Genomic DNA, 12,821 nt, shown 5'->3' on the forward strand with positions numbered 1-12,821 from the left:
TCCATGCCTTTGACCGACCAGCCAAGACACTGGCCACTTATTAGGAATTGGTGTATGCCTGTACCTCAGTCCATCTCTCTCTCTCTCTCTCTGCATACAGAGGGAACAACACGGTATACTGCTCCTAGTTCTGCCCCCTGGGAGGATTCACTATTATTCAGGGCCACCCCCAACTGGAGCTGTAATAGAGTGGTCCATTTCCAGCTGGTACCAAAATATTATACTGACTTATCTGTGAATTGGGTTCGACTCCTTTCCTCCATTATCTGTTGGTTGCTGGGAACACTCCATGAGGCCATATATGTGGGTCAAGGAGAAAACCCAGAGAGACAGAGTTGGGTGCCACAGGACTCTGAGCTCCCCGTTTATTTAATTTACTCATGCCTTTTAGACCCCTTTTGCTCAGCCTTAAATATACCATTTCCATCATATATTTTTTGTTTTGTTTTGTTCTTTGTTTTTTGTTGTTATTGTTTTTGTTTTTGAGACAGTCTTGCACTGTCCCCCAGGCTGGAGTGCAGTGGTGTGATCTCGTCTTACTGCAACCTCTGCCTTCCGGGTTCAAGCGATTCTCCTGCCTCAGCCTCCCGAGTAGCTGGGATTACAGGCACGCACCACCATGCCCAGCTAATTTTTTTTGTATTTTTAGTAGAGATGGGGTTTTGCCATGTTGTCCAGGCTGGTCTTGAACTCCTGACCTCAGGTGATCCGCCCACCTCTGCCTCCCAAAGTACTGGGATTACAGGTGTGAGCTGCTGTGCCCAGCCTCTTTGTTGTTTTGTTGGTTTGTTTGTTCGTTTGTTAGAGACAGGGTATGATTGTATCACTCTGTTGCCCGGGCTGGAGTGCAGTGGTACAATCATAGCTTACTGCAGCCTTGACTTCCTAGGCTTAAGAAATCATCCCACTTCACCCTCCCAAGTATCTGGGACCACAGGCATGTGCCACCACACTCAGCTAATTTTTATATTTCTTTTAGAGATGGAGGTCTCACTACATTGCCCATGCTGGTCTCCAACTCCTGGTTCCAAGTGGTCCTTCTGCCTCGGGGTCTTAAAGTGCTGGGATTACAGGCATGAGCCAATGTGCCCGGCTTCCATCACATATGGAATTGCTGCTCTACCCTTCTGATCATACCCAACTTAAGATGTATAGCTACCTGGCATCCAGTGGTGAGATGCATAGTCACTACTGGGGCTCAGTGGCACATCAGGGCCTCTTTTCCCAAAGGGACCACAGTAACCATAGCCTTACTCCAGAATCCTAAGAATCCTAACTGCAATTCTCCTGTGTGGACTTCCAGAGACTCTCTACAGAATCCTATTTTTTTTCCTCCCTACAGAATCATTATCCGTCTTTACACAGATACATCCAGCAACGCTGCATCTTTGGATCATATAATCAGAGGTGGCAGCATAGCTTGTTTTGTGGCCTGAACCTGCCACACAGTTAAGAGGAAAGAAAAAACCAAAACGACCTAATGTGCCTTTTTTTTTTTTTTTTCCTTTTTGAGATGGAGTCTCACTCTGTCACCCAGGCTGGAGTGCAGTGGTGCGATCTCGGCTCACTGCAAGCTCTGCCTCCCAGTTTCACGGCATTCTCCTGCCTCAGCCTCCTGAGTAGCTGGGACTGCAGGCGCCCGCCACCATGTCCAGCTAATTTTTTGTGTTTTTAGTAGAGATGGGGTTTCACTATGTCAACCAGGATGGTCTTGATCTCCTGACCTCATGATCCACCCACCTCGGCCTCCCAAAGTGTTGGGATTACAGGTGTGAGCCACCGCGCCTGGCCCGCTTTTTCTATTCTCTCACTCAACGCAACAATCACCACAGACCAGATGTGTGGGTGGGGTTTTTTCCCCACACCCCAAGCAGCAGACACCAGCTGGGTGTCCTCTGATTCAATTATTATTATTATTATTATTATTTGAGATGGAGTTTCACTCTTGTTGCCCAGGCTGGAGTGCAGTGGTACTATCTCGGCTCACCGCAACCTCCACCTCCCCGGTTCAAGCGATTCTCCTGACTCAGCCTCCTGAGTAGCTGGGATTACAGGCTTGCACCACCACACCTGGCCAATTTTGTATTTTTAGTAGAGACGGAGTTTCTCCATGTTTGTCAGGCTGGTCTCAAACTCCCAACTTCAAGTGATCCACCCAAAGTGCTGGGATTACAGGTGTGAGCCACCTCGCCCAGCCTCAATTCTTTTTTTTTTTTTAATTATTAAAATAAAAATATGGAATGCTTCATGAATTTGCACGTCATCCTTGCACAGGGGCTATGCTAATCTTCTCTGTATTGTTCCAATTTTAGTATATGACGAAGTGAGCACTTTTTTCTTTTCTTCAGACAGGGTCTCACTGTGTCACCAAGGTTGGCTCAATCACAGCTCACTGCAGTCTCGACCTCCTGGGTTCAAGCAATCCTCCTGCCTCAGCCTCCCGAGTAGCTGGGACTATAGGGGTGCACCGTCATGCCTGGATAATTTTTGTATTTTTTGTAAAGATGGGGTTTTGCCATGTTGGCCAGGCTAGTCTCAAATTCCTAGGCTCAAGGAATCTGCCTGCCTCAGCCTCCCAAAGTGCTGGTATTACAGGCATGGGCCACTGTGCCCAGCCTCCAATTCAATTCTGACATTGTCTACCTGCAGAGAGCATTGATCCTACAAGTTGAGGGACTCCTCAACACTGACCCTCAAAGACACAAATCAGGGCTTCTGTAACTTCCGACTGGTTGCAAGTTGGGATTCCCATAACCCCTTCTTTGGGTTCGATTAATTTGCTAGAGAAGCTCCTAAAGCACAGGGAAACACAGTTAGCAGTTTACCATACAGGAAATTACAAAGGCTACATGAAGAGATGTATTGGGTGAGGTATGAGGGAATGGGCACAGCGTCCTCTAGGAACATCCATGTGTTCAGCAATTGGGAAGCTCTCAGAACCCTGTCTTTTTTTTTTTTTTTATGGAGGCTTCATTACATAAGAATGATTGATTAAACCATTGGCCACTGGTGATCAACTTAACTTTCAGTCCTTCTCCCCTTCAGTGGGTGGAGCTGAAAGTTCCAGCCCTTTAACCCTGCCTTGGTCTTCCCAGTGACCAGCCCTATCCTCAAGCTACCTAGGGACTGCTAGCCATCAGTCAATCATTAGTATACAAAGCATGGTGGCATACACCTATAGCCCAAGCTGTTCAAGAGGCTGAGGTGGGAAGATTACTTGAGCCTAGAAATTCAAGTCCAGCCTGGGCAACACAGTGAGATTCCATCTCTAAAAAATAAACAAATACGAAATCATTAGTATACAAAAAGCATCACTTTGGAGACACCAAGGATTTTAGGAATTGTATGCCAGGAAATGAGGTGTGGGGGAATGGGCACAGCGTCCTCCAGGAACATCCATGTGTTCAGCTGTTGGGAAACTCTTGGAACCCTGTCTTTTTGGTTTTTTATGGAGGCTTCATTACTTATTTCAAATATCTATTTCACAATATCACGGTCCACCTCTGGTTTTCAAACACCACCCCCCCCTTTTTTTTTTTTTTTGAGATGTGGTTCTGTCGCCCAGGCTGGAGTGCAGTGGCATGATCTTGGCTCACTGCAGCTCCACCTCCCAGGTTCAAGTGATCCTCCTGCCTCAGCCTCCCAAGTAGCTGGGATTACAAGCATGTGCCACCATGCCTGGCTAATTTTTGTATTTTTGGTAGAGACAGGGTTTCACCATGTTGGCCAGGCTGGTCTTGAACTCCTGACCTCAAGTGATCCACCTGTCTCAGCCTCCCAAAGTGCTGGGATTACAGGCATGAGCCACTGCACCAGGCCTTCAAACCTAAATTTCTTTGTTTTTTTCTTTTTAATTTTAATTTAGGTTCTGGGATACACGTGCAAAGTGTGCAGGTCTGTTACATAGGTATACGTGTACCATGGTGGTTTGCTGCACCTATTAACCCATCCTCTAAAAACCTGAATTTCTTACATCAAAAGTACATACAACTTCCCAGCTACTTGGGAGGCTAAGGCAGGAGGATTGCTTGAACTGGGAGGTGGAGGTTGCAGTGAGCCGAGATTGCACCATTGCATTCCATGCACTCCAAAACAGAGCAAGACCCTGTCTAAAAAAAAAAAAGGACATACAATTCAGAAGATACTGCCATAATTAACCAAGCATGGTGGTGCCCACCTGCAGTCCCGGCTACTCAGGAGGCTGAAATGGGAGGATCGCTTGAGCCTGGGAGGTCGAGGCTACAGTGAGCTGTGATTGTACCTCTGCACTCCAACCTGGGTGACAGAGCAAGACCCTGTCTCAAAAAAAAAAAAAAAAAAAAAAAAAGGAATTAAAATGAAATAATAATAATGGGCAGAGAGATATCCTCCTCAAAGTAATAGTTTGATAGAGAAGTGGAGTGGGTAATTGAAACATTTCTTGTCTAAAATAGGGGGAGATGAAAGCATGAAAGACTGGCTTGCATGTTGCTCACACAACACAAGTGGAGACTAAAGGAGTGCCCCTGCTAGATTTTCCTCATTGTTTCCAATAGACCAGGAAAAAAGGGAGTGAGGAGGATGCTGTTATGATTATTCAATTCTTGCCAAGGGAGGAATACACTGGTACAATGGCCATAACTGTTTTTCTTTCTTCCCCAAATCACTTCAAAAACATTTTTTTCCCCCTCCTCTACCTGATGTAGTCCTAGGATCAGGGCTGCAGCTACGATATCACAGTCCCCACTTGTAGTATCCCTTATAATAAACTGGTAAATATAAGTGTTTCCCTGAGTTCTGGAAAGTGCTGGCAGCAGGGATGATTCCTAAGCAAAAAACTAGAACTACCTTTTTAAACTTTATGTCACAATTCCTAAAGGCCTGATGGAGGTAGGTTGTGCAAAATTGGAGTTAACAATGAATGCAGCCGTACTGCCTGGTGGTAAAAATCGCCTGCAAGTTCTACACTTTTGCTATCTTATCCTATTCGAATTGGAGTGAACTAAGGAAGAGTACTTACTAGACTAGTATTGCTGGCTGCAATGTAGACCAGCACAGTGGCAATCCTAATGTCCCTTCCAAAGGTAAACTCTTTGGATATTAATGGAGAGAAGGAGGAATAGTAGCTGAGGGTAAAGAAATTAATAAATGGCCGGGCGCGGTGGCTCAAGCCTGTAATCCCAGCACTTTGGGAGGCCGAGACGGGCGGATCACGAGGTCAGGAGATCGAGACCATGCTGGCTAACACGGTGAAACCCCGTCTCTACTAAAAAGTACAAAAAACTAGCCGGGCGAGGTGGCGAGCGCCTGTAGTCCCAGCTACTCTCGGAGGCTGAGCCAGGAGAATGGCGTAAACCCGGGAGGCGGAGCTTGCAGTGAGCAGAGATCCGGCCACCGCACTCCAGCCTGGGTGACAGAGCGAGACTCCGTCTCAAAAAAAAAAAAAAAAAAAAAAAAAATTAATAAATGGACTATGAATTGAGGGAAACCCAATATTACATTATCACCTCAAAAGAGTCTCAGAGCAAGAGATGACTTTGTCTGTGGTCAGTTATCCCAGATGTCAGAAAGGGTGATATATATTTGCTGAGATCACTCCTGCTTTTGGAACCTGACAAGATTGAATGGAAGCCTGCAAACCTGAATGACGTCACCGTGGGAGACATTCATACAATATGATGGATGGGACTAACTATTAATGATTGAATAGGATTTTAATAAAGTGGCAGTATCTTTTTTGCAGGGACAGGGGACAGGGTCTTGCTCTGTCACCTAGGCTGGAGTTCAGTGGTGTGATCACAGCTCACTGTAGCCTCAACCTCTCAGGCTCAAGTGATCCTCCCACCTCAGCCTCCCAAGTAGCTGGGACTATAGGTGGGCACCACTATGCTCAGCTAACTATGGCAATATCTTTTGAGTTGTATGTCTTTTTTTTTTTTTTTTTAAGACAAGGTCTCACTTTGTTGCCCAGGCTGCAGTGCAGTGGCATAATCTCGGTTTAGTACAATCTCCACCTCCCAGTTCAAGTGATTCTCCTGCCTCAGCCTCCCGAGTAGCTGGGATTACAGACCCGTGCCACTGTGCCTGGCTCATTTTTGTATTTTTAGTAGAAATGGGGTTTCACCATGTTGGCCAGGCTGATCTCAAACTCCTGACCTCAGGTTATCTGCCTCCTAAAGTGCTGGGATTACAGGCGTGAGCCATCACGCTCAGCTGAAACTCCCATTTTTAAAGCCATCAGATCTCATAAGAGCCATTTACTATCACAAGAACTGCAGGGGAAAGACCTGCCCCCATGATTCAGTCATCTCCCACTACGTCCCTCCCGCAACATGTGGGAATTATGGGAGCTACAACTTGAGATTTGGGTGGGGACACAGAGCCAAACAATATCATTCAACTCCAGCCCCTCCCAAATCTCATATCTTTACATTTCAAAACCAATCATGCCTTCCCAACAGTCCCCCAAAGTCTCAACTCATTTCAGCATTAACTCAAAAGTCCACAGTCCAAAGTTTCATCCTAGACAAGGCAAGTCCCTTCCACCTATGAGCCTGTAAAATCAAAAGCAAATTAGTTAATTCCTAGATACAATGGGAGTACAGGCATTGGGTAAATACAGCCATTCCAAATGGCTGGTTATTTCCATTTTGTATTGGCCAAAACAAAGGGGCTACAGGCCCCATGCAACTCCGAAATCCAGTGGGGGCAGTCAAATCTTAAAGCTCCAAAATGATCTCCTGTGACTCCATGTCTCACATACAGGTCACACTGATGTAAGAGCTAGGTCCCCATAGTCTTGTGCAGCTCCACTCATGTGGTTTTGCAGGGTACAGTCTACCTCACGGCTGCTTTCATGGGCTGGTGTTGAGTGTATGTGGCTTTTCCAGGTGCACGGTGCAAGCTGTCAGTGGATCTACAATTCTGGGGTCTGGAGGATGGTGGTCCTCTTCTCACAGCTCCATTAGGCAGTGCCCCAGTAGGGACTCTGTGTGGGGGCTCTGACCGCACATTTGCCTTCCGCACTGCCCTAGCAGAGATTCTCCATGAGGGCCCTGCTCCTGCAGCAAACTTCTGCCTGGGCATCTAGGCATTTCCATACATCTTCTGAAATCTAAGCAGAGGTTCCCAAATCTCAATTCTTGACTTCTGCACACTTGCAGGTTCAACACCACATGGAAGTTGCCAAGGCTTGAGGCTTGCACCCTCTGAAGCCACAGCTGGAGTGGCTGGGACACAGGACACCAAGTCCCTAGGCTGCACACAGCATGGGGACCCTGGGCCCAGCCCATGAAACCACTATTTCCTCATAGGCCTCCAGGCCTGTGATGGGAGGGGCTGCCACAAATGTCTCTGACATGACCTGGAGACATTTTTCCCATTGTCTTGGTGATTAGCATTTGGCTCCTTGTTACTTACACAAATTTCTGCAGTCAGCTTGAATTTCTCCTCAGAAAATGGGATTTTCTTTTCATTTATTTGTTTATTTATTTTGAGACGGAATTTACTTTTGCTGTCCAGGCTGGAGTGCAATGGCATGATCTCAGCTCCCCGCAACCTCTGCCTCCTGGGTTCAAGCAATTCTCCTGACTCAGCCTCCCAAGTAGCTGGGATTACAGGCATGCACCACCATGCCTGGCTAATTTTGTATTTTTAGTAGAGTTGGGGTTTCTCCGTGTTGGTCAAGCTAGTCTTGAACTCCCTACCTCAGGTGATCTACTCACCTTGGCCTCCCAAAGTGCTGGGATTACAGGCACGAGTCACTGTGCCCAGCCTGGATTTTCTTTTCTATTGCATTGTCAGGTTGCAAATTTTCCAAACTTTAATGCATTCCTCAAATTTGGTTTACAGCATTTCCCTTTTGAAACTGAATACCTTTAACAGCACCCAAGTCACCTCAGAAAATGGGATTTTTCTTTTCTATTGCGTTGTCAGGCTGCAAATATTTCAAACTTTAATGCACCCCTTAAATTTTTTTACAGTGTTTCCCTTTTGAAACTGAATGCCTTTAACAGCACCCAAGTCACCTGTTGAATGCTTTGCTGCTTATAAATTTCTTCCACCAGATACCCTAAATCATCTCTCTCAAGTTTAAAGTTTCACAAATCTCTAAGGCAGGGGCAAAATGCCACCAGTCTCTTTAATATAACAAAAGTCACCTTTACTCCAGTTCCCAACAAGTTCCTTATCTCCATTTGAGACCACATCAGCCTGGACCTTATTGTTCATATCACTATCAGCATTTTAGTCAAAGCCATTCAACAAGTCTCTAGGAAGTTCCAAACTTTCCCATATTTTCTTGTCTTCTTCTGAACCTTCCATACTGTTCCAACCTCTGCCTGTTACCCAGTTCCAAAGTAGCTTCCACATTTTTGGGTATCTTTTCAGCAATACCCCACTCCTGGTACCAATTTACTGTATTAGTCCATTTTCATGCTGCTGATAAAGACATACCGAAGACCAGGCAATTTACAAAAGAAAGAGGTTTAATGGACTTACAGTTCTGCATGGCTGGGGAGGCCTCACAATCATGGTGGAAGGCAAGGAGAACCAAGTCACATCTTACATGGATGGTGCAGGCAAAGAGAGAGCTTGTGTAGAGAAACTCCCATTTTTGAAACCATCAGATCTCGTGAGACCCATTCACTATCATGAGGCCAGCACAGGAAAGACCTGCCCCCATGATTCAATCATCTCACACTAGGTCCCTCCCGCAACATGTGGGAATTATGGGAGCTACAAGATGAGATTTGAGTGGGGACACAGAGCCAAACCATATCACCTAGCTAATTAATTTTTTTATTTTTTGTAGAGACAGGGTCTCGCTTTGTTTCCCAGGCTAATCTCAAACTCCTGGCCTCAAGCCGTCCTCCCACCTTAGCCTTCCAAAGTGCTGGGATTACATGTGTGAGCCACCATGCCTGGCCTTACATTTTTCATACAAGATTGGTGCATAGGTACAGCAATTTGATTGGTTTATGCAGTGTTTCTTTTTGGGAAGGGTGCATTGAAAATTTTTTATAGAGGGTGTAATAGTCATGGGTTTTCTGTTATCTGGTCTAAGCAAAGCAGGACAACAACGGGGAAGTTAATCTACAAAAAGGGTCATTCATTAAGAAGGGGTGTGGTTTTTATCCCTGACATCATGTAATTTTCTCTAGTCATTGTACAGAATATGACAAATAAGAAAGCTAGTTAATCTATAATCTGAGAAACAGAAGTAGTAACCATATGTGACTCAGATTAAGGGAGGAGACTACCCCTCATATTGTCTTATGCTCAATTTCTGCCTCCAAAGAAAGAAGAAGTTAAAACTAAAAGGCAGAAATGAAATCCAGAGGCAGACAGCCCAGGGCTGTGCCCTGGGCCTGGTTAAAGATCGACCCCTGACCTAAACGGTTATGTTATCTACAGATTCCAGACATTGTATGGAAAAGCACCGTGAAAATCCCTGTCCTGTTCTGTTCCATTCTGATTACCGGTGCATGCAGCCCCCAGTCACGTACCCCGTGCTTGCTCAATCCATCACAGCCCTCTCACATGGACCCCCTTAGAGTTGTAAGCCTTTAAAAGGGACTGGAATTGCTCACTTGGGGAGCTCGGTTTTTGGAGACGTGAGTCTTACTGAAGCTCCCGGCAAATAAAGCCCTTCCTTCTTTAACTTGGTGTCTGAGGGATTTTGTCTGCAGCTTGTCCTGCTACTAGATCACAGTCACATCTCTCTCAAAGCTTAAGGTGTCTGTGGGGTTCCAACAAGGTTTACATTTTATTTATTTTCACACTTCTTTGATCAACAGAGCAGCCTTCCAAACAGGATGTTGTCCATTCACCTTGGAACTGCCATCCACAAACCGAGCTGTTTGCTGGCCAGTTGAGAGCCGTTATGGCACACTGTAGAAGCCAGCAGCTCCTCAGGCAAACCAGTCCTAGCAGAAAAGGGGCTCCTTGCTTGTATCTCCTCCTGGCAATCCCCAGGTAGCATGCTCCTGTAGAAGCCATTTCCATTTTATTATGGAACTCTTCTGGACACTGTTGTCCCTATTTGAGTGTTTCTGTGGCATCACCTGAGATGGCATTTCAGGTGTCAAGGTCAGTCACACGGGTAGCTTCAGTTGATGTCCCATAACAAGTTAGTAAGTGCCCCTCAGGTGGAAATTGTTTAGTCCAAAATCTCAGTAGTCTTTGCTTTCAGTGCTCACAGGATTTTCTCTTCTTCTTCTTTTTTTTTTTTTTTTTTGAGACAGAGCCTTGCTGTGTTGCCCAGGCTGGAGTGCAGTGGCACCATCTCTGCTCACTGCAACCTCTGCCTCGGGCTCAAGCAATTCTCCTGCCTCAGCCTCCCGAGTAGCTGGAATTACAAGCACCCACCACCACACCTGGCTAATTTTTGAATTTTTAGTAGAGATGGGGTTTTCCCCATGTTGGCCAGGCTGGTTTTGAACTCCTGACCTCAAATGATCCTCCTACCTTGTCCTCCCAAATTGCTGGGATTACAGGCGTGAGCCACCATGCCCAGCCACTCACAGGCTTTTGTCATAGCCCCAGCTAGTGCTCCGCAAAGAGCTATCAAATGGAGAATTTGTCCCTCTCAGCACTCCAGCTTCTACTCTACAATGTGGGCTTGGGTTTCCATTTAGCATGTCCAACTAAAATTGCCAGAAGGGCGGATTTACGTGCCTTCTGTTTTACAGTTCTAGGTAGTGGGAACAACCCTGTCATATACAATGCCTCTTTCCATAAAACATTTAGGTAAAGGAGACACAAGCACTTTATGTAAAGGCTTTAGGGAAAGCGTGTTTAGACATTCACACTTTCAGAATCCTATTGACCAAGTACGTTTTTTATGTCCCGGGAGCTTCTCTTCTCCACCTCTCCCCAGACCATTTTATTCTCTCTTGGGCAGTAAGTGTTTAGGTCCCTAGCCAGAGGCCAGGCCAGGAGACTCTGGCCTATCTGTCAATCTTACCTTGATTAACCAGTCTGACCATCACCCGAGGCAATTCCAGGTGGGGTTTCTCATTTTAAATCTTTACCTTCCTGCTTTTAAAATTCCTCCAAACTGGAGGAAGTAGAGCAAACTGGTTTTGGGCCTTTAATGTTGAAGACTATCGGAGTATCTTTTTGGTCCACCCAACCTTCAACATGTATTATGACATTTATTTTGGCCAGGTGCGGTGGCTCATGACTGTAATCTCAGCTCTTTGGGAGGCCGAGGCTGGCGGATCACCTGAAGTCAGGAGTTCAAGACCAGCCTGGCCAACATGCCAAAACCCCATCTCTACTAAAAATACAAAATTTAGCCGGGCGTGGTGGCAGGTACTTGTAATCCCAGCTGCTCGGGAGGCTGAGGCAGGAGAATTGCTTGAACCCAGGAGGCAGAGGTTACAGTGAGCCAAGATCGTGCCACTGCACTCCAGCCTGGGTGACGGAGCGAGACTCTGTCTCAAAAAAAAAAAAAAAAAAAAAAAAGACATTTGTTTTCACTGCATTAATTTCCTTTTTTAAAACCTCATTAATTTTTATTTTACTTATACCATTTCTTAATAACCATCTAAGGATTTCCATCCTACTTGGATGAGTCTCATGATTCTCCCCTTTCTTTTTCCTCTTAGTTTCACCCTTATCAGTGTTCTCTTCTTTCCCTCCCTCTCCTTTTTTCATTCCTTCTCCCTCCTTTCTTCTCCTTCCTTCCTTCCTTCCTTCCTTCCTTCCTTCCTTCCTTCCTTCCTTCCTTCTTTTGCTTCCTTGCTTGCTGGGGGACCTGTTTGTTTATTTACAACAGCATTTTAGGAAAGGGGCAAACATGGCTCTCTCCTTCAACAAACCCCTGCTTTGGTGCCCAAGGAGACAGGGCTGAGGTAGCCCCTGCCTCCCTGCCTGGCCCATGGCTCTGTGGAGCCCTGCACCCTCGGGAGGACAAGGTAGCTCCCCAATGCTGTTAATTCCAAAGCTGTTATTTGCAAGGGATAGAAGGACCTTCTTTCAACACCCAGCATGTGGGTCAATTTTGGGGGAAGCTGGAGAGGACCATGGCCAGATGGTGCCTTTGACCTCCACATGTCTAGTACCCACCAATGGGATCTCCTCCCCAGGGGCTCTGAAATCCTGAAAAGAAAACCAAATGCACTGAATGAGGGTCTTACACTTCCCTTCACAAAAGCCACGACACCCCGGCAGCCCTGGTGTGGGCCGCGTAGGTGCAGCGCTGGTGCTGAGGAGGGGCTGGGACTCACCCTCCCCGCCTGCCATCTGCCCTTTCTATTTTGGCAAACAACAACAAAACCCTGGAAGCATCAATAAAATGAAGTAAACTTTAGGGAACAGAAAAAACAAAACAGCAGGCTGTGCCCAAAGCCCTCTCTCTGCCATCCCCCTCTCCGAGTCCTCCTAATGAGCTGCTGCTGGTGGCACCCGCATGGCCACAGCACAGGTTTTCCTCACAGAGCCACTGGCCCAGCTGACGGTGACTCTCCCAAACTCCCTTCATCAGCCACTCTGGCTTCCACGCTGGGAAGGTAGGATGGGTGCAGTCGGGGGAGGCACCCAGGTATTTACAGAGACAGGAGAGAGTGGCACACAGGCAGCATCACCGAGGAAGCCCCACGCACATGCTCAATTCCGGCCAGCGCATGGACAGACGCCCTGCCTAGGGGACACAACAGCACAGCCCACGTAGCCCGAGGCACCCCCAGAGGTGGCAGCTGAGCAAGGATGAGGACCCCAGGGTGGAAATTCCTGGATTTGGAGCTGGGCAAGTTTCTGTCCCCATGGACTGGGCAGCTTTAAGAACCAGGGGAGCTGAGGGCAGGAGGCCCAGGGAGGCTTGGTCAGCTGTCAGGAGC

At 46.7% G+C, this 12,821-nt stretch overlaps 1 protein-coding gene and 1 pseudogene across 1 annotated transcript in view; one reads left to right on the forward strand and one right to left on the reverse strand.

The window, feature by feature from the left end:
• The window catches only part of PPP1R8 (protein phosphatase 1 regulatory subunit 8), a 183,422-nt gene that overhangs the window by 4,743 nt on the left and 165,858 nt on the right, over positions 1 to 12,821 (forward strand). The gene's annotated exons all lie outside the window — the stretch shown is intronic.
• Positions 2,230 to 2,329, reverse strand: LOC126944511 (uncharacterized; annotated as a pseudogene).

The sequence above is a fragment of the Macaca thibetana genome, chromosome 1, assembly GCF_024542745.1.
Source record: "Macaca thibetana thibetana isolate TM-01 chromosome 1, ASM2454274v1, whole genome shotgun sequence".
NCBI lineage: Eukaryota > Metazoa > Chordata > Mammalia > Primates > Cercopithecidae > Macaca > Macaca thibetana.